Source organism: Oncorhynchus mykiss, chromosome 2, assembly GCF_013265735.2.
Source record: "Oncorhynchus mykiss isolate Arlee chromosome 2, USDA_OmykA_1.1, whole genome shotgun sequence".
Lineage (NCBI taxonomy): Eukaryota > Metazoa > Chordata > Actinopteri > Salmoniformes > Salmonidae > Oncorhynchus > Oncorhynchus mykiss.
This window is the reverse complement of record NC_048566.1, coordinates 17,706,749-17,729,682: the sequence shown is the minus strand read 5'-3', so window position 1 is coordinate 17,729,682 and position 22,934 is coordinate 17,706,749. Positions and strand designations below refer to the sequence as shown.

At 43.6% G+C, this 22,934-nt stretch overlaps 1 protein-coding gene across 4 annotated transcripts in view; it reads left to right on the top strand.

Annotated features, from left to right (window-relative positions):
• Window positions 1-7,571: 7,571 nt before the first annotated feature.
• LOC110536315 (ceramide synthase 2) overlaps window positions 7,572-22,934 on the top strand; it is a 36,115-nt gene continuing 20,752 nt past the window's right edge. Inside the window, exons 1-2 of one of the 4 annotated variants that reach the window (XM_036939866.1) lie at window positions 7,572-8,152; window positions 14,024-14,223. The gene's annotated coding sequence lies outside the window, so the exon portion shown is untranslated. Of the gene's footprint in view, window positions 8,153-13,964; window positions 14,224-14,777; window positions 14,799-22,934 lie in introns of those variants that run through there. The other 3 variants (XM_036939861.1, XM_036939855.1, XM_036939874.1) reach the window with 3 other exon arrangements.

Genomic DNA, 22,934 nt, shown 5'->3' with positions numbered 1-22,934 from the left:
CAGCCCCAAAACATCACTGCTCTAGAGGAGATCTGCATGGAGGAATGGGCCAAAATACCAGCAACAGTGTGTGAAAACCTAGTGAAGACTTACAGAAAACGTTTGACCTCTGTCATTGCCTACAGAGGGTATATAACAAAGTATTGAGATCAACTTTTGTTATTGACCAAATACTTATTTTCCACCATAATTTGCAAATAAATTCATTAAAAATCCTACAATGTGATTTTCTGGATTTTTTTTCTCATTTTGTCTGTCATAGTTGAAGTGTACCTATGATGAAAATTACAGGCCTCTCTCATCTTTTTAAGTGGGAGAACTTGCACAATTGGTGGCTGACTAAATACTTTTTTGCCCCACTGTACATAAGAGCATGTGGCAAACAAATACTTTAAAGACTATATGAAGTGTTATCGCATAACACCATTGTTGTAAACTATATACACTTCATAGTGATCAAAATACTATATGAGTTGTTATTGCATTTGATTTATTAGGATCCCGATTAGCTGATGCCAATGGTGACAGCTCGTCTTACTGGGGCCCGACATATATATATATATATATATATATATATATATATATATATATATATATATATATATATATATATATATTTCACCTTTATTTAACCAGGTAGGCAAGTTGAGAACAAGTTCTCATTTACAATTGCGACCTGGCCAAGATAAAGCAAAGCAATTCGACACACACAACGACACAGAGTTACACATGGAGTAAAACAAACATACAGTCAATAATACAGTATAAACAAGTGTATATACGATGTGAGCAAATGAGGTGAGATAAGGGAGGTAAAGGCAAAAAAAGGCCATGGTGGCAAAGTAAATACAATATAGCAAGTAAAACACTGGAATGTCATTGCCAAGTATTGAGATAAACTTTTGTTATTGACCAAATACTAATTTTCCACCATAATTTGCAAATAAATTCATAAAAAATCCTACAATGTGATTTTCTGGATTTTTTTTCTGTGATTTTCTGGATTTTTTTTCTCTCTTTTTGTCTGTCATTGTTGAAGTGTACCTATGATGAAAATTACAGGCCTCTCTCATCTTTTTAAGTGGGAGAACTTGCACAATTGGTGGCTGACTAAATACTTTTTTGCCTAACTGTACCTACTACATATTAATGTTTTTAAATGTATGTAAATTGTAAAGTATTTTGTCTGTAATGTCTTTCTCGTTATATATACCGAGTTAGCTTCTTTACTGGCTAATCGTTAGTATTCAGCTAACCACGGTTTGTGGTCATCAGCTATCCTTTAGCTCGAAAATCTATCGCCAGTTTTGTACGGCGCGGCTCGGACCGGAACATACCGGACCTATTTTTCTCTCCATGTCCCCGGATTTCAACCACTAACTCTGGACATTTATACCTGGATCTCGCAGCTAGCTAGCTGCTATCCGTGTGACTATCGGCTTTCGTCGATTCATCAATTATTCCGGAGCTAGCCAGCTGAAGAGTTCCGTCAGTCACTCCTGGGCAACAATCACATATCCGGACCCGTTTTACTGCCAACGTGGAGCCCCACCGGGCCTTCACAACTGGACTACCGACGTTATCTACCCGAGGGAGTTATCCGGCTGGCTCCTCTATCGCAACGTTACCTGAACGCCCATCTGCGGTCCGCTAACCGTTAGCTGTCTTATCGGCTGCTATCTGAATAGACCTATCGGACAATTTATTTTTTTATTTTATTTTTTCTTGGGCCTCTATAACTATATCTATTGTTAGTTTTTTTTGCGAATTGGATTCATCCCCTCTACCACACGGAACCCCACTAATCCTACCGACGGAAACGCACAAGGTGGCTAATAACAGACCTCCATCCTATGCTAGCTTGCTACCGATGGCCTGGCTAGCTGTCTAAATCGCCGTGACCCCAACCTCACTACTCACTGGACCCTTTTGATCACTCGACTAAGCATGCCTCTCCTTAATGTCAATATACCTTGTCCATTGCTGTTCTGGTTAGTGTTTATTGGCTTATTTCACTGTCCTGCTGCCTCTAGTCCTGCTCACTTTACCTTATCCAACCTATTAGTTCCACCACCCACACATGCGATGACATCTCCTGGTTTCAATGTTTCTAGAGACAATATCTCTCTCATCATCACTCAATACCTAGGTTTACCTCCACTGTATTCACATCCTACCATACCTTTGTCTGTACATTATACCTTGAAGCTATTTTATCGCCCCCAGAAACCTCCTTTTACTTTCTGTTCCAGATGTTCTAGACAACCAATTCTTATTGCTTTTAGCCGTACCCTTATCCTACTCCTCCTCTGTTCCTCTGGCGATGTAGAGGTGAATCCAGGCCCTGCAGTGCCTAGCTCCACTCCTATTCCCCAGGCGCTCTCTTTTGATGACTTCTGTAACCATAATAGCCTTGGTTTCATGCATGTTAACATTAGAAGCCTCCTCCCTAAGTTTGTTTTATTCACTGCTTTAGCACACTCTGCCAACCCGGATGTTCTAGCTGTGTCTGAGTCCTGGCTTAAAAAATTCAGAAAATTTAATCCCAAACTACAACATTTTCAGACAAGATAGAATTGCCAACGGGGGCGGTGTTGCAATCTACTGCAACGATAGCCTGCAGAGTTCTGTCCTACTATCCAGGTCTGTACCCAAACAATTTGAACTTCTACTTTTAAAAATCCACCTCTCTAAAAACAAGTCTCTCACCGTTGCCGCCTGCTATAGACCACCCTCTGCCCCCAGCTGTGCTCTGGACACCATATGTGAACTGATTTCCCCCCATCTATCTTCAGAGCTCGTGCTGCTAGGCGACCTAAACTGGAACATGCTTAACACCCCAGCCATCCTACAATCTAAGTTTGATGCCCTCAATGTCACACAAATTATCAATGAACCTACCAGGTACCTCCCCAAAGCCTTAAACACGGGCACCCTCATAGATATCATAGACTAACCAACTTGCCCTCTAAATACACCTCTGCTGTCTTCAACCAAGATCTCAGCGATCACTGCCTCATTGCCTGCATCCGTAATGGGTCAGCGGTCAAACGACCTCCACTCATCACTGTCAAACGCTCCCTGAAACACTTCAGCGAGCAGACCTTTCTGATCGACCTGGCCGGGGTATCCTGGAAGGATATTGATCTCATCTCGTCATTAGAGGATGCCTGGTTATTTAAAAAAAATGCCTTCCTAACCATCTTAAATAAGCATGCCCCATTCAAGAAATTTAGAACCAGGAACAGATATAGCCCTTGGTTCTCCCCAGACCTGACTGCCCTTCACCAACACAAAAACATCCTATGGCATTCTGCATTAGCATCGAACAGCCCCCGTGATATGCAGCTGTTCAGGGAAGCTAGAAACCATTATACACAGGCAGTTAGAAAAGCCAAGGCTAGCTTTTTCAAGCAGAAATTCTCCCAAATCCAGTCAGCTGATGTTCTGAAAGAGCTGCAAAATCTGGACCCCTACAAATCAGCCGGGCTAGACAATCTGGACCCTTTCTTTCTAAAATTATCTCCCAAAATTGTTGCCACCCCCATTACTAGCCTGTTCAACCTCTCTTTCGTGTCGTCTGAGATTCCCAAAGATTGGAAAGCAGCTGCGGTCATCCCCCTCTTCAAAGGGGGGGACACTCTTGACCCAAACTGCTACAGACCTATATCTATCCTACCTTGCCTTTCTAAGGTCTTCGTAAGCCAAGTCAACAAACAGATTACCGACCATTTCGAATCTCACCATACCTTCTCTGCTATGCAATCTGGTTTCAGAGCTGGTCATGGGTGCACCTCAACCACGCTCAAGGTCCTAAACGATATCTTAACTGCCATCAATAAGAAACATTACCGTGCAGCTGTATTCATTGATCTGGCCAAGGCTTTCGACTCTGTCAATCACCACATCCTCATCGGCAGACTCGACAGCCTTGGTTTCTCAAATGATTGCCTCACCTGGTTCACCAACTACTTCTCTGACAGAGTTCAGTGTGTCAAATCGGAGGGTCTGCTGTCCGGACCTCTGGCAGTCTCTATGGGGGTGTCACAAGGTTCAATTTTGGACCGACTCTCTTCTCTGTATACATCAATGATGTCGCTCTTGCTGCTGGTGAGTCTCTGATCCACCTCTACGCAGACGACACCATGCTGTATACTTCTGGCCCTTCTTTGGACACTGTGTTAACAACCCTCCAGGCAAGCTTCAATGCCATACAACTCTCCTTCCGTGACCTCCAATTGCTCTTAAATACAAGTAAAACTAAATGCATGCTCTTCAACCGATCGCTGCCTGCACCTGCCCGCCTGTCCAACATCACTACTCTGGACGGCGCTGACTTAGAATACGTGGACAACTACAAATACCTAGGTGTCTGGTTAGACTGTAAACTCTCCTTCCAGACCCACATCAAACATCTCCAATCCAAAGTTAAATCTAGAATTGGCTTCCTATTTCGCAACAAAGCATCCTTCACTCATGCTGCCAAACATACCCTCGTAAAACTGACCATCCTACTGATCCTCGACTTCGGCGATGTCATTTACAAAATAGCCTCCAATACCCTACTCAACAAATTGGATGCAGTCTATCACAGTGCAATCCGTTTTGTCACCAAAGCCCCATATACTACCCATCATTGCGACCTGTACGCTCTCGTTGGCTGGCCCTCGCTTCATACTCGTCGCCAAACCCACTGGCTCCATGTCATCTACAAGACCCTGCCAGGTAAAGTCCTTCCTTATCTCAACTCGCTGGTCACCATAGCATCACCCACCTGTAGCACGCGCTCCAGCATGTATATCTCTCTGGTCACCCCCAAAACCAATTATTTCTTTGGCCGCCTCTCCTTCCAGTTCTCTGCTGCCAATGACTGGAACGAACTACAAAAATCTCTGAAACTGGAAACACTTATCTCCCTCACTAGCTTTAAGCACCAACTGTCAGAGCAGCTCACAGGTTACTGCACCTGTACATAGCCCACCTATAATTTAGCACAAACAACTACCTCTTTCTCTACTGTATTTATTTTATTTATTTATTTTGCTCCTTTGCATCCCATTATGTTTATTTCTACTTTGCACATTCTTCCACTGCAAATCTACCATTCCAGTGTTTTACTTGCTATATTGTATTTACTTTGCCACCATGGCCTTTTTTTGCCTTTACCTCCCTTATCTCACCTCATTTGCTCACATCGTATATACACTTGTTTATACTGTATTATTGACTGTATGTTTGTTTTACTCCATGTGTAACTCTGTGTCGTTGTGTGTGTCGAATTGCTTTGCTTTATCTTGGCCAGGTCGCAATTGTAAATGAGAACTTGTTCTCAACTTGCCTACCTGGTTAAATAAAGGTGAAATATATATATATATATATATATATATATATATATATATATATATATATATATATATATATATATATATATATATATATATATATGTCGGGCCCCAGTAAGACGAGCTGTCACCATTGGCATCAGCTAATCGGGATCCTAATAAATCAAATGCAATAACAACTCATATAGTATTTTGATCACTATGAAGTGTATATAGTTTACAACAATGGTGTTATGCGATAACACTTCATATAGTCTTTAAAGTATTTGTTTGCCACATGCTCTTATGTACAGTGGGGCAAAAAAGTATTTAGTCAGCCACCAATTGTGCAAGTTCTCCCACTTAAAAAGATGAGAGAGGCCTGTAATTTTCATCATAGGTACACTTCAACTATGACAGACAAAATGAGAAAAAAAATCCAGAAAATCACATTGTAGGATTTTTAATGAATGTATTTGCAAATTATGGTGGAAAATAAGTATTTGGTCAATAACAAAAGTTTATCTCAATACTTTGTTATATACCCTTTGTAGGCAATGACAGAGGTCAAATGTTTTCTGTAAGTCTTCACTAGGTTTTCACACACTGTTGCTGGTATTTTGGCCCATTCCTCCATGCAGATCTCCTCTAGAGCAGTGATGTTTTGGGGCTGTTGCTGGGCAACACGGACTTTCAACTCCCTCCAAAGATTTTCTATGGGGTTGAGATCTGGAGACTGGCTAGGCCACTCCAGGATCTTGAAATGCTTCTTACGAAGCCACTCCTTCGTTGCCCGGGCGGTGTGTTTGGGATCATTGTCATGCTGAAAGACCCAGCCACGTTTCATCTTCAATGCCCTTGCTGATGGAAGGAGGTTTTCACTCAAAATCTCACGATACATGGCCCCATTCATTCTTTCCTTTACACGGATCAGTCGTCCTGGTCCCTTTGCAGAAAAACAGCCCCAAAGCATGATGTTTCTACCCCCATGCTTCACAGTAGGTATGGTGTTCTTTGGATGCAACTCAGCATTCTTTGTCCTCCAAACACGACGAGTTGAGTTTTTACCAAAAAGTTATATTTTGGTTTCATCTGACCATATGACATTCTCCCAATCTTCTTCTGGATCATCCAAATGCTCTCTAGCAAACTTCAGACGGGCCTGGACATGTACTGGCTTAAGCAGGGGGACACGTCTGGCACTGCAGGATTTGAGTCCCTGGCGGCGTAGTGTGTTACTGATGGTAGGCTTTGTTACTTTGGTCCCAGCTCTCTGCAGGTCATTCACTAGGTCCCCCCGTGTGGTTCTGGGATTTTTGCTCATCGTTCTTGTGAATATTTTGACCCCACGGGATGAGATCTTGCGTGGAGCCCCAGATCGAGGGAGATTATCAGTGGTCTTGTATGTCTTCCATTTCCTAATAATTGCTCCCACAGTTGATTTATTCAAGCCAAGCTGCTTACCTATTGCATATTCAGTCTTCCCAGCCTGGTGCAGGTCTACAATTTTGTTTCTGGTGTCCTTTGACAGCTCTCTAGTCTTGGCCACAGTGGAGTTTGGGGTGTGACTGTTTGAGGTTGTGGACAGGTGTCTTTTATACTGATAACAAGTTCAAACAAGTGTCATTAATACAGGTAACGAGTGGAGGACAGAGGAGCCTCTTAAAGAAGAAGTTACAGGTCTGTGAGAGCCAGAAATCTTGCTTGTTTGCAAATAAATTCATTAAATATCCATAGGTTAGCCTATATTGTTTTTTTAGGTTAGCCTGTATATATATTTTTTTAGGTTAGCCTATATTGCATTTTTTAGGTTAGCCTATATTGTATTTTTTAGGTTAGCCTAGATTGTATTTTTTAGGTTAGCCTATATTGTATTTTTTAGGTTAGCCTATATTGTATTTTTTAGGTTAGCCTATATTGTTTTTTTAGGTTAGCCTATATTGTATTTTTTAGGTTAGCCTATATTGTATTTTTTAGGTTAGCCTATATTGTTTTTTTTAGGTTAGCCTATATTGTATTTTTAGGTTAGCCTATATTGTTTTTTTTAGGTTAGCCTATATTGTATTTTTAGGTTAGCCTATATTGTATTTTTTTGTCGTTTACGCACTAATAGTTGGTAATGTAAATAGCCTTAATCACACCATTATTATAGAGAGAAGGGTAAAAGTGATTATTGAGGGCCGGAAACAAAATGCGGATGTGTGTGTGTCAGCCAAGTGTTCTCGTGTGCCTAAACGTCATCTGTGACTCTTCCTCCCAGTTATTTTCTATTTCACTCCTAGTCTCACCCCTCTCGCGGTCCGTTCTCCAGACGCAGCAGCTCGGCTGGTATACACCTATTCTCGGCCAACCACCCCTGTCCCACAGAGAGAAGAGAAAGAATACGTGGGACACACGAAAGATAAAGTATCCTAGCTTTTGTAGTTTAGATTTATCCAGGACAATCAGAGCGGATATCCATCGACACAGAAAGAAACCCCGCCTTTACTCGTCTCGCGGTCTCTCAACTTCTCCCACCTACTCTTTCTTTTTATCTCAATCCTTCTTTCTATTAAAATAGTTTTTGACTGGATGGAAAGATGTGGATAAACTGCGGAAGTGGTCAGGTCGAACCCTAATCTAAAACAACGAGACACCCGGGCCGTCACGAACGCAGCAGGCAGAATATATTCAACAGGACGGAGCTATACTTTCTCTGGTTGGACTGATTTTCTGCTGAGCGGTCGAACTTTCTGAAATTTGCATATAGGCTACTGCTATCTGTTCCGTGTGCTCTAACCCAAAGTCTCATACATCGCCTTGGACCTCAGTGAGAGGGGATTGGGACCAAAGTAAGTACCGTTATCTCAATCACATCAATAAGACTGTTATTGTGGTATAAACTGAATAACGGTTTCGTCTGAATATGCAGTGTTTCTACAATAGCCAGCACTCTGTTGTCTGTTCAAGTGTTGAAGGTTTTCAACCTAATCCTACCCGTAACCCTAACCACACTGCTAACCTTATGCCTAACCCTAACATTAAATTACTAACAAAAGGCTTATTTTTTTCATGAATTTTTACAATAGCCAATTTTGACTTTGTGGATGCGCTAACCTTTCGGTTATCTAGGCATGCAGCCCACAATGAAGCGCGATCACTTGGACACGCGTCATTACGCAAGACACGTACGTTTATCCTACGATTAAGGAACGCCGTTTGGGTCTTTGCGTGTCAAAAAATATACACTTCAAATAACACTATTTGATGTGTCAAATAAGCTTATTGGATCTGAATATGACTGCACGTCACATAATCATTTAACGCGTTCATAAAGCTTTTACGTAGCTATTACACATTGATTACACAATCACTCGTATGTCATATGTCACAACGATTCACCGACACGTATGCTATGATGCTGGTAAAGTTGTCTCGCGCACCTACAACGCTGGTCATAAAAAAAAGCTAGCTAGCTGATGGATGCAAACAATGTTCTTCCCCAAAAACATAGCAACACAAGATCATCTGTTTCAGTAGCTATAGTTAGACAATTATCTATATAGCTAGATGTCATAATTTAAAATAACCCTAATTTATAACAGTTTTTATTTGATTAATGGTGGTCGGACCCATCTCTGTGAAGCTAGCCAAAATAACGATTAGCCACAATACTGGACATTGGGGTTAGCCAAAAGAAAGGTATGTCATTGACAGTGACGCAAATCGCTCTCATAATGAAATAGATCATGCTAATGGAGTTTAGAACGTTGTTATATTAAATCAAAAAAATATTATAATTTGTACATTTGAAAAAAATATGTTTATATTACACTGGATAAATTAGACTTTAGCGTTGCATTGGGGGGCATACTTACCTATGGATTGTGGATCAATGACATGGGGTATCAGTCTACTCAGTGACACCCAGAGAACATTAGCGTCGTAGCTCTTATTGTGGGACTTTGAAACATCTGTGAATTGAACCACATTTATAGTCAACCTACTATGTGTTTATGTGTAATTCTGTGTTGTTGTTTTTGTTGCACTGCTTTGCTTTATCTTGGCCAGGTCGCAGTTGTAAATGAGAACTTGTTCTCAAGTGGCCTACCTGGTTAAATAAAGGTGAAATTAAAAAAAGTGCATTGAACACTATTCCAAAGGAAAAACAATACTGCTAGGATGTTTTGAAATCTGATAACTCTGAGGAGAATGTTGGGAAAAAAGATATTAGGTATTGAGTAGACTGATACCCCATTTCATTGATCCCTAATCCTTAGGTAAAATGTACAGTGCAATATACATAATAGGCTGACTGGGGAGGTTATTTCGCAGATCGAATCCCTGAGCTGACATGGTAAAAATCTGTTGTTCTGCCCCTGAACAAGGCAGTTCACTGTTCCTAGGCCATCATTGAAAATAAGAATTTGTTCTTAACTGACTTGCCTAGTTTAATAAAGGTAAAATAAAAAAATCTAAATGTTACAGTCACAGTCTCGCTATAAGAGCTACAATGCTAATATGTGCGTAAACTCTTCACAGTTGTGTTCTGTGGGTGTCACCGAGTAGACTGATACCCCATTTCATTGCTTCACATTCCAACTTTGTTTAACATGATCTAGTCTAAATATGGCATGATTTCAACAGTAACCTTCTGCATCACTTTCAAAGAGGTACTTTTATTTTGAAGGCAAACCGCAAATTCCACGATTGTGCCTAATCCTTATTGTGGCTAGCTTCACAACACATAATCATTCCAGTCAAGCCTCACTCCTCTGTCATCAAATCAAATGTAATTTGTCACATGCGCCGAATACAACAGTGAAATGGTTACTTTCAAGCCCTCAACCAACAATGCAGTTTTAAGAAAATCCCCCAAAAAGTAAGAGATAAGAATAACAAATAATTAAAGAGCAGCAGTAAATAACAATAGTGGGGCTATATACAGGGGGTACCGGTACAGAGTCAATGTGCGGGGGGCACCGGTGTCGATGTAATTGAGGTAATTATGTACATGTAGGTATAATTATTAAAGTGGCTATGCATAGATAATAACAGAGAGAAGCAGCAGAGTGTGTGGGGGGGGGGGGGGGGGGCAAAGCAAATATTCTGGGTAGCCATTTGATTAGCACTGATCTGATAGAAGTGGACAGGACAGCTGGACCTCTGATGAAGCTAGCTGGCTGCTTATAACGTTAGCTTTGGGCAACAGGGTTAAATAGCTGGCTAGCTATTTATTTCCATAAACTGAAGTTCAATTTCAATAAGCGAACAACAAGTGGCTACCTAGCTAATACTTACTCACAAGGATTCCTAATTCATTGCTAGGAATAATGAAAATGACTGCAGTTTCGACTGGTCATTGTTTTCAGGCTGGTTGTATTGGTGCTAGTGTAACAGTATAGACTTTGCGTCCGTCCCCTCGCCCCGACCTGGGCGCGAACCAGGGACGCTCTGCACACGTCAACAGTCACCCTCGAAGCGTCGTTACCCATCGCGCCACAAAAGCAACGGCCCTTGCAGAGCAAGGGGAACCACTACTTCAGGGTCTCAGAGCAAGTGACGTCACCGATTGAAATGCTATTAGCGCACACCACCGCTAACTAGATAGCCATTTCACATCCGTTACACTCACCCCCCTTTTGACCTCCACCTTTTCCACAGCAACCAGTGATCCGGGTCACGGCACCAATGTAACAGTATAGACTTTATGTCCGTCCCCTCGCCCCGGCCTGGGCGCGAACCAGGGACGCTCTGCACACGTCAACAGTCACCCTCGAAGCGTCGTTACCCATCGCTCCACAAAAGCCGCGGCCCTTGCAGAGCAAGGGGAACCACAACTTCAAGGTCTCAGAGCAAGTGACATCACCGATTGAAACGCCACTAGCGTGCACCACCGCTAACTAGCTAGCCATTTCACATTGGCTACACTAGCTAGGTACCAAGCTAAAGCTAGCTACCCCAGAAGTTGTGGTCGAACAAATAATGCCTTATAATTAATGCGGTATTGTAAATATATCGTTCATGGCCGGTGTGCGCTTGTTTGCAGACTTTTTATGTACAGCTTTGACAGTGCTACTAATAGTAGTGGTGGCGCTTGGCTTGCACGTGCAAATTCAGCACACACAACATTCTATAATAGAATAGTGTTATTTGACGCGTCAAATTAAAAGCTTATTTCATGTGTCAAATAGTGTTATTTCATGTGTCAAATAGTGTTAATGTGTCAAATAGTGTTATTTCATGTGTCAAATAGTGTTATTTCATGTGTCAAATAGTGTTATTTCATGTGTATCTTTTTTGACACGCAAAGACCCAAACGGTGTTCCATATATGATGAGACAATTGTGAACTCTGAAAAATATGAAGTCAAATCATGACGTCAGTGATCTTCAGATCAAAAAGTCGGAGTTCTAGAAAGCGGTCGGAGTTCCTGAGTTGGAATTCCGAGTTGGGTTATTTTTCAGAGTGGGAGCTTGTTTTTTTCGAGTTATCAGTTGTTTTGAACGCACGGAAGTCAGAGATTTCCGAGTTCACAGATGTTTTGAACACGGTATATGGCCTATTTATTCTGTTTGGCTCCTTTTGACAAATTGTAAAATAAAAAAGCTTAAACGTACAATATGCAGAAATCGCTCAGCCTGGTTGCTAAAATTTGAATGCTTTGCCTAATTTCAGTTTATGTGACAAAACAAGTGAAGTTAATCATTTCACAATCCAAACCACTGTGAAATAAATACATTTTCAATAACCCCAAACATTGAATTTTCAGCTGTTTGAAGCAGGTGTACAAAATCGAAGGTAAAAGCAGGAGAAATGAAACAGGAATGGGAAGCATATGGAGTGGCATGTAGCAATGAATAAGATCAAATTCATTAGCTTAAACCTCATATTTACTCTTCTTAACTTTTATTTTAAACCATATCTTAAACTTTTGACTGTCGGAAATGCATCCTTATTAAAAAGAACAGGTCAAAAGTGCTCACACAGACAGCATGATGTCACACAGACAGCATGATGTCACACAGACAGCATGATGTCACACAGACAGCATGATGTCACACAGACAGGATGATGTCACACAGACAGCATGATGTCACACAGACAGCATGATGTCACACAGACAGCATTATGTCACACAGACAGGATGATGTCACACAGACAGCATGATGTCACACAGACAGGATGATGTCACACAGACAGCATGATGTCACACAGACAGCATGATGTCACACAGACAGGATGATGTCACACAGACAGGATGATGTCACACAGACAGCATGATGTCACACAGACAGCATGATGTCACACAGGCAGGATGATGTCACACAGACAGCATGATGTCACACAGACAGGATGATGTCACACAGACAGCATGATGTCACACAGACAGCATGATGTCACACAGACAGGATGATGTCACACAGACAGCATGATGTCACACAGACAGCATGATGTCGCACAGACAGCATGATGTCACACAGACAGCATGATGTCGCACAGACAGCATGATGTCGCACAGACAGCATGATGTCGCACAGACAGCATGATGTCGCACAGACAGCATGATGTCACACAGACAGCATGATGTCACACAGACAGCATGATGTCACACAGACAGCATGATGTCACACAGACAGGATCAATAGCTGACTGTTAACACATCAAAGATCTGAGTCCTAACTCTCTACCCTGCATCTATCCATTAGGCTTTACTCCTTCAATCACTTGTAGTTGTTATGTGTACATTTTATTGCATGTCTGTCTGTGTGTGGCCCTCTAATTTCAGTAAAGTGCTCTTTTACAGGGTCACAGCAAGGAGTACAGTCCAACATCCTCTCCCTCTGCCAGTTGGAGAGGGAGACAGACAGAACAGAATATTGCCGTTAAAAATGTCTCAGGCATGACCTGCATTAAAGTGAATTTTCAGTCATAATAATATAACATCAGTGTGTGTGTGTGTGACTGGTGAGGATACAGAGGGTCACGCTCTGGATCTCTAAACCTTGTAATCCGAGGTCATGAAATCCCATTTTTAGTTTGAGATTAACCAAACCAGAATGTGGACTTTAATCTGGTTGTGGATTGTATTACTTTAAATAATTTAACCTGACATAATTTAGACCCACTGTTGGACACAGTCTATCTTGTTCAAGAGATTTTATCTCAGTAGGCCAAATCCTAATTTGAGGTCTGCCTGTCACGCAAACCTCCCATTGACTGGAAGCATGATTTACAACATGGCAGTCTCAGTTATGAACGCTGATCTCAAATTACAATTAAGGTCACTGAAACTAGACAGGTCTCTCTCTCTCTCTCTCTCGCTCTCTCTCTCTCTCTCTCTCTCTCTCTCTCTCTCTCTCTCTCTCTCTCTCTCTCTCTCTCTCTCTCTCTCTCTCTCTCTCTCTCTCTCTCTCTCTCTCTCTCTCTCTCTCTCTCTCTCATATATATTGCTCTACTCTACTCTGCTCTACACTTCTCTACTCTACTCTGCTCTACACTGCTCTACTCTATCCTGGTCGTCGTCTCTGTGTGCCAGAGGATGTATGATATGCGTTATGACTCACCATGAATAGACGGTTTCCTCTGATAGACCAACAAGCACTCTCTCTCTCCCTCTCTCTCTCCCCTCATCCTCCCCTCCCCCTCTCCCTCTGCCCCCAGGGGTTGAGAAACTCTATGTTAGTGTTAGTCTGCTTTGACTACTCACATTCTCCTGTCAGACAGTGCCACAGAAACAGAGGGAGGAAGAGAGATGGCACTTCCACTCTCCCATCCAGCTAGAGAGGAATCCTCCGTCTGATTGGCTCAGAAAAATGGCCAGAGTCCAGTCACATGATCCTGTCAGCCAATAGGAAGGGGAGTTGGGCTTCTGTCAGGAAAAGTGCTGTTGCAGGCTGGATCCTCTGACTGACCTGAAAAAGTATTTTTCTTTGATCTGTTGCGATGCGCACACACACACACACACACACACACACACACACACACACACACACACACACACACACACACACACACACACACACACACACACACACACACACACACACACACACACACACACACACACACACACACACACACTGACGCTCTTAGACTCAAGAACACTGGTATTGACTGAAATGTCACCACCATGTTTCTAATGTTTATCTACATGTAATCTATGATTCCTCCCATGGAGAGACCTCTAGACCATACGTTAGCATACTGAAACCCCCAGGCCTACTCTACTGTTTACTGCCGGTACGGCTGCTTTAGGTCCACATGATATTGTGAGTTGGGACCAGTGGTTATCACACAGGGAAGTAAGTCCGGCCTTTATTGCCTCTCTGCTGTGTGTGATGTGTTATGATCTTTGGACTGCTCTGTGGCTCTGTTTTGTAGCAGGGAAGATCCCTGTATCTGTGCTGTTGTGGTTAACTCTGCCTAGAAGACTCACCTATACAATAATCAACTGCCTAAATCACAGTAGGACAGAGGAATTTCTATATCTACAATGTATGTTGTTTTTAAGAATTGTCTGTGAGAATGAAATTGTCTAGGACATTTGGAATTCTTCTTAGGAGTGTGCAGTAGTTGTAAGCAATGTACTGTGTCCTACCCTCTTTGCTCTGTGTACATCTGCTCGTTCGTGTCGTGATCTTCAACAGCATTTTACAGAGTTCCTTTCTACATTTCTGGAATAGCAGGCAATCTGGGTGATGTGCCCTAAAGGCATGGAAAGTACAAGAGTTCAATATCTCTGCTAGTGTGCTCACAGAAAGTCAACAGGGTTATTCACCTGTCCACCCCCGCCCCCCTTCCTGTCTGTGTTGTGGAGGTGTTGATTTCCCAGTGAATACATGGACCCCCCCCGCCTCCTGTCTGTGTTGTGGAGATGTTGATTTCCCAGTGAATACATGGACCCTCCCTCCCCCCGCCTCCTGTCTGTGTTGTGGAGGTGTTGATTTCCCAGTGAATACATGGACCCTCCCTCCCCCCCCTCCTGTCTGTGTTGTGGAGGTGTTGATTTCCCAGTGAATACATGGACCCTCCCCCCCCCCCCCCGCCTCCTGTCTGTGTTGTGGAGGTGTTGATTTCCCAGTGAATACATGGACCCTCCCTCCCCCGCCTCCTGTCTGTGTTGTGGAGGTGTTGATTTCCCAGTGAATACATGGACCCTCCCCCCCCCCCCCGCCTCCTGTCTGTGTTGTGGAGGTGTTGATTTCCCAGTGAATACATGCACCCCTGATGAAGGAAAGGAGATGAGGAGGGGAAGACGATTGAGATGCACTCTCTGATTTGTGACAGGAAATGTGTCGGGTGTTGATGAGTAACCTGCTATGATGTGGAAATAACTGAACAATGACAGTGTCTCAGGGGAGAGTGTGTGTGAGAAGGGAAGGCTTCTGTAAACTTCATTTACCGTCTTGTTAGTGTGACTGGTGTATGGGGATCCACGCCTACGTAACCTAAGCTATCCAAAGCTAGCCCAGCGTTAGCTAACATTTTTATTGAAGCTCAAAGGGTCAGTTCTGTATTAGCCGGTAGCTCCTATCCGTTTCAATGTTAACCAATGTGAAAAGCCCAGTTTATCTCAGTGTATGCTACCGTTGGGTGTCAGCGGCACTCCCTTCCCTGGCTGTATATCAGTCTTTAATGTGTGTGTAAATCCAGCTGCATAGTTGAAAGAGAGCCAGGCCTGCTCTGGGTCTGGGAGTAATGTTAGGCAGGGAAGGAAGGAGGGAGGCAGGCCTGCTCTGGGTCTGGGAGTAATGTTAGGCAGGGAAGGAAGGAGAGAGCCAGGCCTGCTCTGTGTCTGGGTCTGGGAGTAATGTTAGGCAGGGAAGGAAGGAGGGAGCCAGGCCTGCTCTGTGTCTGGGTCTGGGAGTAATGTTAGGCAGGGAAGGAAGGAAAGAGCCAGGCCTGCTCTGTGTCTGGGAGTAATGTTAGGCAGGGAAGGAAGGAGGGAGGCAGGCAGGGAAGGAAGGAGGGAGGCAGGCCTGTTCTGTGTCTGGGTCTGGGAGTAATGTTAGGCAGGGAAGGAAGGAGAGTGCCAGGCCTGCTCTGGGTCTGGGAGTAATGTTAGGAAGGAGAGAGCCAGGCCTGCTCTGGGTCTGGGAGTAATGTTAGGCAGGGAAGGAAGGAGGGAGGCAGGCCTGCTCTGGGTCTGGGAGTAATGTTAGGCAGGGAAGGAAGGAGAGAGCCAGGCCTGCTCTGTGTCTGGGTATGGGAGTAATGTTAGGCAGGGAAGGAAGGAGAGAGCCAGGCCTGCTCTGTGTCTGGGTCTGGGAGTAATGTTAGGCAGGGAAGGAAGGAGAGAGCCAGGCCTGCTCTGTGTCTGGGAGTAATGTTAGGCAGGGAAGGAAGGAGAGAGCCAGGCCTGCTCTGTGTCTGGGAGTAATGTTAGGCAGGGAAGGAAGGAGAGAGCCAGGCCTGCTCTGTGTCTGGGTCTGGGAGTAATGTTAGGCAGGGAAGGAAGGAGAGAGCCAGGCCTGCTCTGTGTCTGGGTCTGGGAGTAATGTTAGGCAGGGAAGGAAAGAGGGAGGCAGGCAGCGAGGTAGGCATGGAGGGAGGGAGGGAGGCCTCGCTCTGCCTCTCAGAGCTTCCGTCAGCTGGGGAGGGAACCTACTCAATGAGGCAAGTCCTGGAGGGATCAGGGAGGGGGAGTGGATAGGGGAGGGGTTTGGGGGTTGAGGAGAATCGGGGGAGTGGGTTGGGTAGGAGGGTGGCGTCAGAGAGGATTAGGGTAGTGGTTTGGAGAGGGTTTAGGTGCTGGGTTTAAGGTGCAGGGTTTAGGGCTGAGTGGTGATAGGGGAGTGGTGTGTGGGAGGAAATTCTGACTCAGCACAGATAGATGATTCACAGCAAAAAAATCAGCCATGATTCATAGTGTCCCCCACTCAACTCCCATCCCCATCCTACCACACCCAAATCACAGTCAAAGTAAAGCTTGTCTCTACTTTTCTCTCTCTGAAACCACGAAGCGCCTGTCATAAATCAGGAAGCCAAGTGTTTGTTTCTTGGGCTTTAGGAATGTAACTGAAGAAGTGCCTCAGACCTTGAAAAAGAAGAAAATAACTGATTGAAAGGAAGGTGATAGCATCTTGCAACGTGGTCTCAGAGCATTTTGTATTATTCTGTACGTAAGTCCAAAACACGCCATTTATACCGAACAAAAATATAAAAACACAACATGCGAAAATTTCTAAGATTTTACAGTTCATATAAGGAACTTGTCAATTTAAGTAAATCCATTAAGCCCTAAAATATGGATTTCACATGACTGGGAATAGAAAACCAGTCAGTATCTGGTGTGACCACCATTTGCCTCATGCAGCGTGACACATTGTAACACACTTCTATGAGTAGTGGGGAGTCAGGCGCAGGGAACAGAGGGTAAAGGACAATTGTTTTTTATTCCGCCGCAGGAAAACGGTCACGCCAAAACACCAGGCACATAACAAAGACCGGCTCAAAAACAGGACCCAACCAGTCCGGAGAAAAACAAGAAAATCGCACAACCACAAACACGAACAGAGGAAATCAGCCCGCACAAAAGCAGGCGGGCATCACCGGCTTCAATAGCCCGACTAAAACCTAAACAAGAAACAGGTGTAACCAATAAGACAAAACCAACAGAAAAGGAAAAAGGGATTGGTGCCAGCTAGTAGACCGGTGACGACGAGCACCGAGCGCCGCCCAAACAGGAAGAGGAACCACCTTTGGTGGGAGTCGTGACACACATCTCCTGATCAGGCTGTTAATTGTGGCCTGTGGCCCAGACCTCTCCAATGGCTGTGAGAAGTTGCTTGATATTGGTGGGAACTGGAACACGCTGTCGTACACGTCCATCCAGAGCATCCCAAACATGCTCAATTGGTGACATGTCTGGTGAGTATGCAGGCCATGGAAGAACTGGGACATTTTAAGCTTCCAGGAATTGTGTACAGATCCTTGCGACATGGAGCTGTGCATTATCATGCTGAAACATGGTGATGGGTGACAGATTAAAGGCACGACAGTGGGCCTCAGGATCTCATCACGATATCTCTGTGCATTCAAATTGCCATCGATAAAATGCAATTGTGTTTGGGTTGGCTGAAAGGGTTAGGGGAAGGGTTAGCTAACATGCTACATCAGCAAAAAAAGAAACAGTCCTTTTTCAGGACCCTGTCTTTCACAAGATAATTTGTAAAAATCCAAATAACTTCACAGATCTTCATTGTAAAGGGTTTAAACACTGATTCCCATGCTTGTTCAATGAACCAAAAACAATTAATGAACATGCACCTGTGGAACGGTCATTAAGACACTAACACAGCTTACAGACGGTAGGCAATTAAGGTCACAGTTATGAACACTTAGGACACTAAAGAGGCCTTTCTACCGACTCTGAAAAACACCAAAAGAACTGCTCATCTGCGTGAACGTGCCTTAGGCATGCTGCAAGGAGGCATGAGGACTGCAGATGTGGCCAGGGCAAATAAATTGCAATGTCCGTACTGTGAGATGCCTAAGATAGCGCTACAGGGAGACAGGACGGACAGCTGATCATCCTCGCAGTGGCAGACCACGTGTAACAACACCTGCACAGGATTGGTACATCCAAACATCACACCTGCGGGACAGGTACATGATGGCAACAACAACTGCCCGAGTTACACCAGGAACGCACAATCCCTCCATCAGTGCTCAGACTGTCCTCAATAGGCTGAGAGGGGCTGGACTGAGGGCATGTAGGCCTGTTGTAAGGCAGGTCCTCACCAGACATCACCGGCAACAACATCGCCTATGGGCAAAAACCCACCGTCGCTGGATCAGACAGGACTGGCAAAAAGTGCTCTTCACTGACGAGTTGCGGTTTTGTCTCACCAGGGGTGATGGTCAGATTTGCGTTTATCGTCGAAGGAATGAGCGTTACACCAAGGCCTGTACTCTGGAGCGGGATCGATTTGGAGGTGGAGGGTCCGTCAGGAATTTTAGTGATCTGCCATGGCCAGCGAAGAGCTCGGATCTCAATCCCATTGAGCATGTCTGGGACCAGTTGGATCGGAGGGTGAGGGCTAGGGCCATTCCCCTCAGAATTGTCCGGGAACTTGCAGGTGCCTTGGTGGAAGAGTGGGGTAACATCTCACAGCAAGAACGGGCAAATCTGGTGCAGTCCATGAGGAGGAGATGCACTGCAGTACTTAATGCAGCTGGTGGCCACACCAGATACTGACTTTTGATTTTGACCCCCCCTTTGTTCAGGGACACATTATTCCATTTCTGTTAGTCACATGTCTGTGGAACTTATTCAGTTTATGTCTCAGTTGTTGAATCTTGTTATGTTCATACAAATATTTACACATATTAAGATTGCTGAAAATAAACAAAGTGGACAGTGAGAGGTCGTTTCTTTTTTAGTTTAGTTGCAAAGTAGCTATAAAGTAGTTGCAAAATTGGCAATTAGCTAAAATGCTAAAGTAACATATCATACTCATTTGAGCGTTCCAGATTTATGTTTACTATGTTACGTCTAGGCTATGAGACCAGACTGGGATATCAGTGAACAACAAATGCTGTGGTAACAGCTAAGAAGGCGCCAGGGCAATGAGTGGAGCTTACTCAGGTGTTCAAAACACATGAGACCGAGAGCCTAATGCTTCATAGGGAGTTTTTTTATGAGTTTTAGTTTTGAAAACGATCTCTCCACAAAAGCAACAGTTTTACAGGGATGGTAAAAACATCTGATTGCCATAGCAACATCAGGGGAACTGGGCAGAAGAGTTGTTCTTCAAATACAGCAGTTCTGCAACATCTTTAATTTAGCCTCTGATTCTCCTTAATTGCCGGCCTCAACAGGTTACGGAAAGAGATGAACTGTAGCCTATTGAAAGCTCTGGGGACAGGTTGTCTGAATACTTAACAGTCAATAAATTGGCAGATGTGAACAGATTATCATCTTTAGCGGCCAACAGTTCTTGAGGGCTTGAACAAAAAAAAGCTGTTTGCTATTTCGTTCATACTGGTGAACCGGCATTTGAGTTGTGATGTTGCAAACTCAACAGTGCCTTATCTCAGGTATACCTTGGCATACATCATTCAAGACTGTTTAAATTGTGTGCAGCGCAATGGACATATAATGTCACATGTCACAGGAAGGACTGTCTGGGTTGGCAATACTCAGTATAGAAAACAGTTGGGCCAGTAACCTGGACCTACAGGCCGTGGTGAAAACATATGCACACAAAAAAGCACAGACAGTCGCAAACACTGTAGCTACTATAGGCCTCTACATAGAACAAAAAGAGAGACACAAGCACAGACAGTCACAAACACTGTAGCTACTATAGGCCTCTACATAGAACAAAAAGAGAGACACAAGCACAGACAGTCACAAACACTGTAGCTACTATAGGCCTCTACATAGAACAAAAAAGAGAGACACAAGCACAGACAGTCACAAACACTGTAGCTACTATAGGCCTCTACATAGAACAAAAAGAGAGACACAAGCACAGACAGTCACAAACACTGTAGCTACTATAGGCCTCTACATAGAACAAAAAGAGAGACACAAGCACAGACAGTCACAAACACTGTAGCTACTATAGGCCTCTACATAGAACAAAAAGAGAGACACAAGCACAGACAGTCACAAACACTGTAGCTACTATAGGCCTCTACATAGAACAAAAAGAGAGACACAAGCACAGACAGTCACAAACACTGTAGCTACTATAGGCCTCTACATAGAACAAAAAGAGAGACACAAGCACAGACAGTCACAAACACTGTAGCTACTATAGGTCTCTACATAGAACAAAAAGAGAGACACAAGCACAGACAGTCGCAAACACTGTAGCTACTATAGGCCTCTACATAGAACAAAAAGAGAGACACAAGCACAGACAGTCACAAACACTGTAGCTACTATAGGCCTCTACATAGAACAAAAAGAGAGACACAAGCACAGACAGTCACAAACACTGTAGCTACTATAGGCCTCTACATAGAACAAAAAGAGAGACACAAGCACAGACAGTCACAAACACTGTAGCTACTATAGGCCTCTACATAGAACAAAAAGAGAGACACAAGCACAGACAGTCACAAACACTGTAGCTACTATAGGCCTCTACATAGAACAAAAAGAGAGACACAAGCACAGACAGTCACAAACACTGTAGCTACTATAGGCCTCTACATAGAACAAAAAGAGAGACACAAGCACAGACAGTCACAAACACTGTAGCTACTATAGGTCTCTACATAGAACAAAAAGAGAGACACAAGCACAGACAGTCGCAAACACTGTAGCTACTATAGGCCTCTACATAGAACAAAAAGAGAGACACAAGCACAGACAGTCACAAACACTGTAGCTACTATAGGCCTCTACATAGAACAAAAAGAGAGACACAAGCACAGACAGTCACAAACACTGTAGCTACTATAGGCCTCTACATAGAACAAAAAGAGAGACACAAGCACAGACAGTCACAAACACTGTAGCTACTATAGGCCTCTACATAGAACAAAAAGAGAGACACAAGCACAGACAGTCACAAACACTGTAGCTACTATAGGCCTCTACATAGAACAAAAAGAGAGACACAAGCACAGACAGTCACAAACACTGTAGCTACTATAGGCCTCTACATAGAACAAAAAGAGAGACACAAGCACAGACAGTCGCAAACACTGTAGCTACTATAGGCCTCTACATAGAACAAAAAGAGAGACACAAGCACAGACAGTCACAAACACTGTAGCTACTATAGGCCTCTACATAGAACAAAAAGAGAGACACAAGCACAGACAGTCACAAACACTGTAGCTACTATAGGCCTCTACATAGAACAAAAAGAGAGACACAAGCACAGACAGTCACAAACACTGTAGCTACTATAGGCCTCTACATAGAACAAAAAGAGAGACACAAGCACAGACAGTCACAAACACTGTAGCTACTATAGGTCTCTACATAGAACAAAAAGAGAGACACAAGCACAGACAGTCGCAAACACTGTAGCTACTATAGGCCTCTACATAGAACAAAAAGAGAGACACAAGCACAGACAGTCACAAACACTGTAGCTACTATAGGCCTCTACATAGAACAAAAAGAGAGACACAAGCACAGACAGTCACAAACACTGTAGCTACTATAGGCCTCTACATAGAACAAAAAGAGAGACACAAGCACAGACAGTCACAAACACTGTAGCTACTATAGGCCTCTACATAGAACAAAAAGAGAGACACAAGCACAGACAGTCGCAAACACTGTAGCTACTATAGGCCTCTACATAGAACAAAAAGAGAGACACAAGCACAGACAGTCACAAACACTGTAGCTACTATAGGCCTCTACATAGAACAAAAAGAGAGACACAAGCACAGACAGTCACAAACACTGTAGCTACTATAGGCCTCTACATAGAACAAAAAGAGAGACACAAGCACAGACAGTCACAAACACTGTAGCTACTATAGGCCTCTACATAGAACAAAAAGAGAGACACAAGCACAGACAGTCACAAACACTGTAGCTACTATAGGCCTCTACATAGAACAAAAAGAGAGACACAAGCACAGACAGTCACAAACACTGTAGCTACTATAGGCCTCTACATAGAACAAAAAGAGAGACACAAGCACAGACAG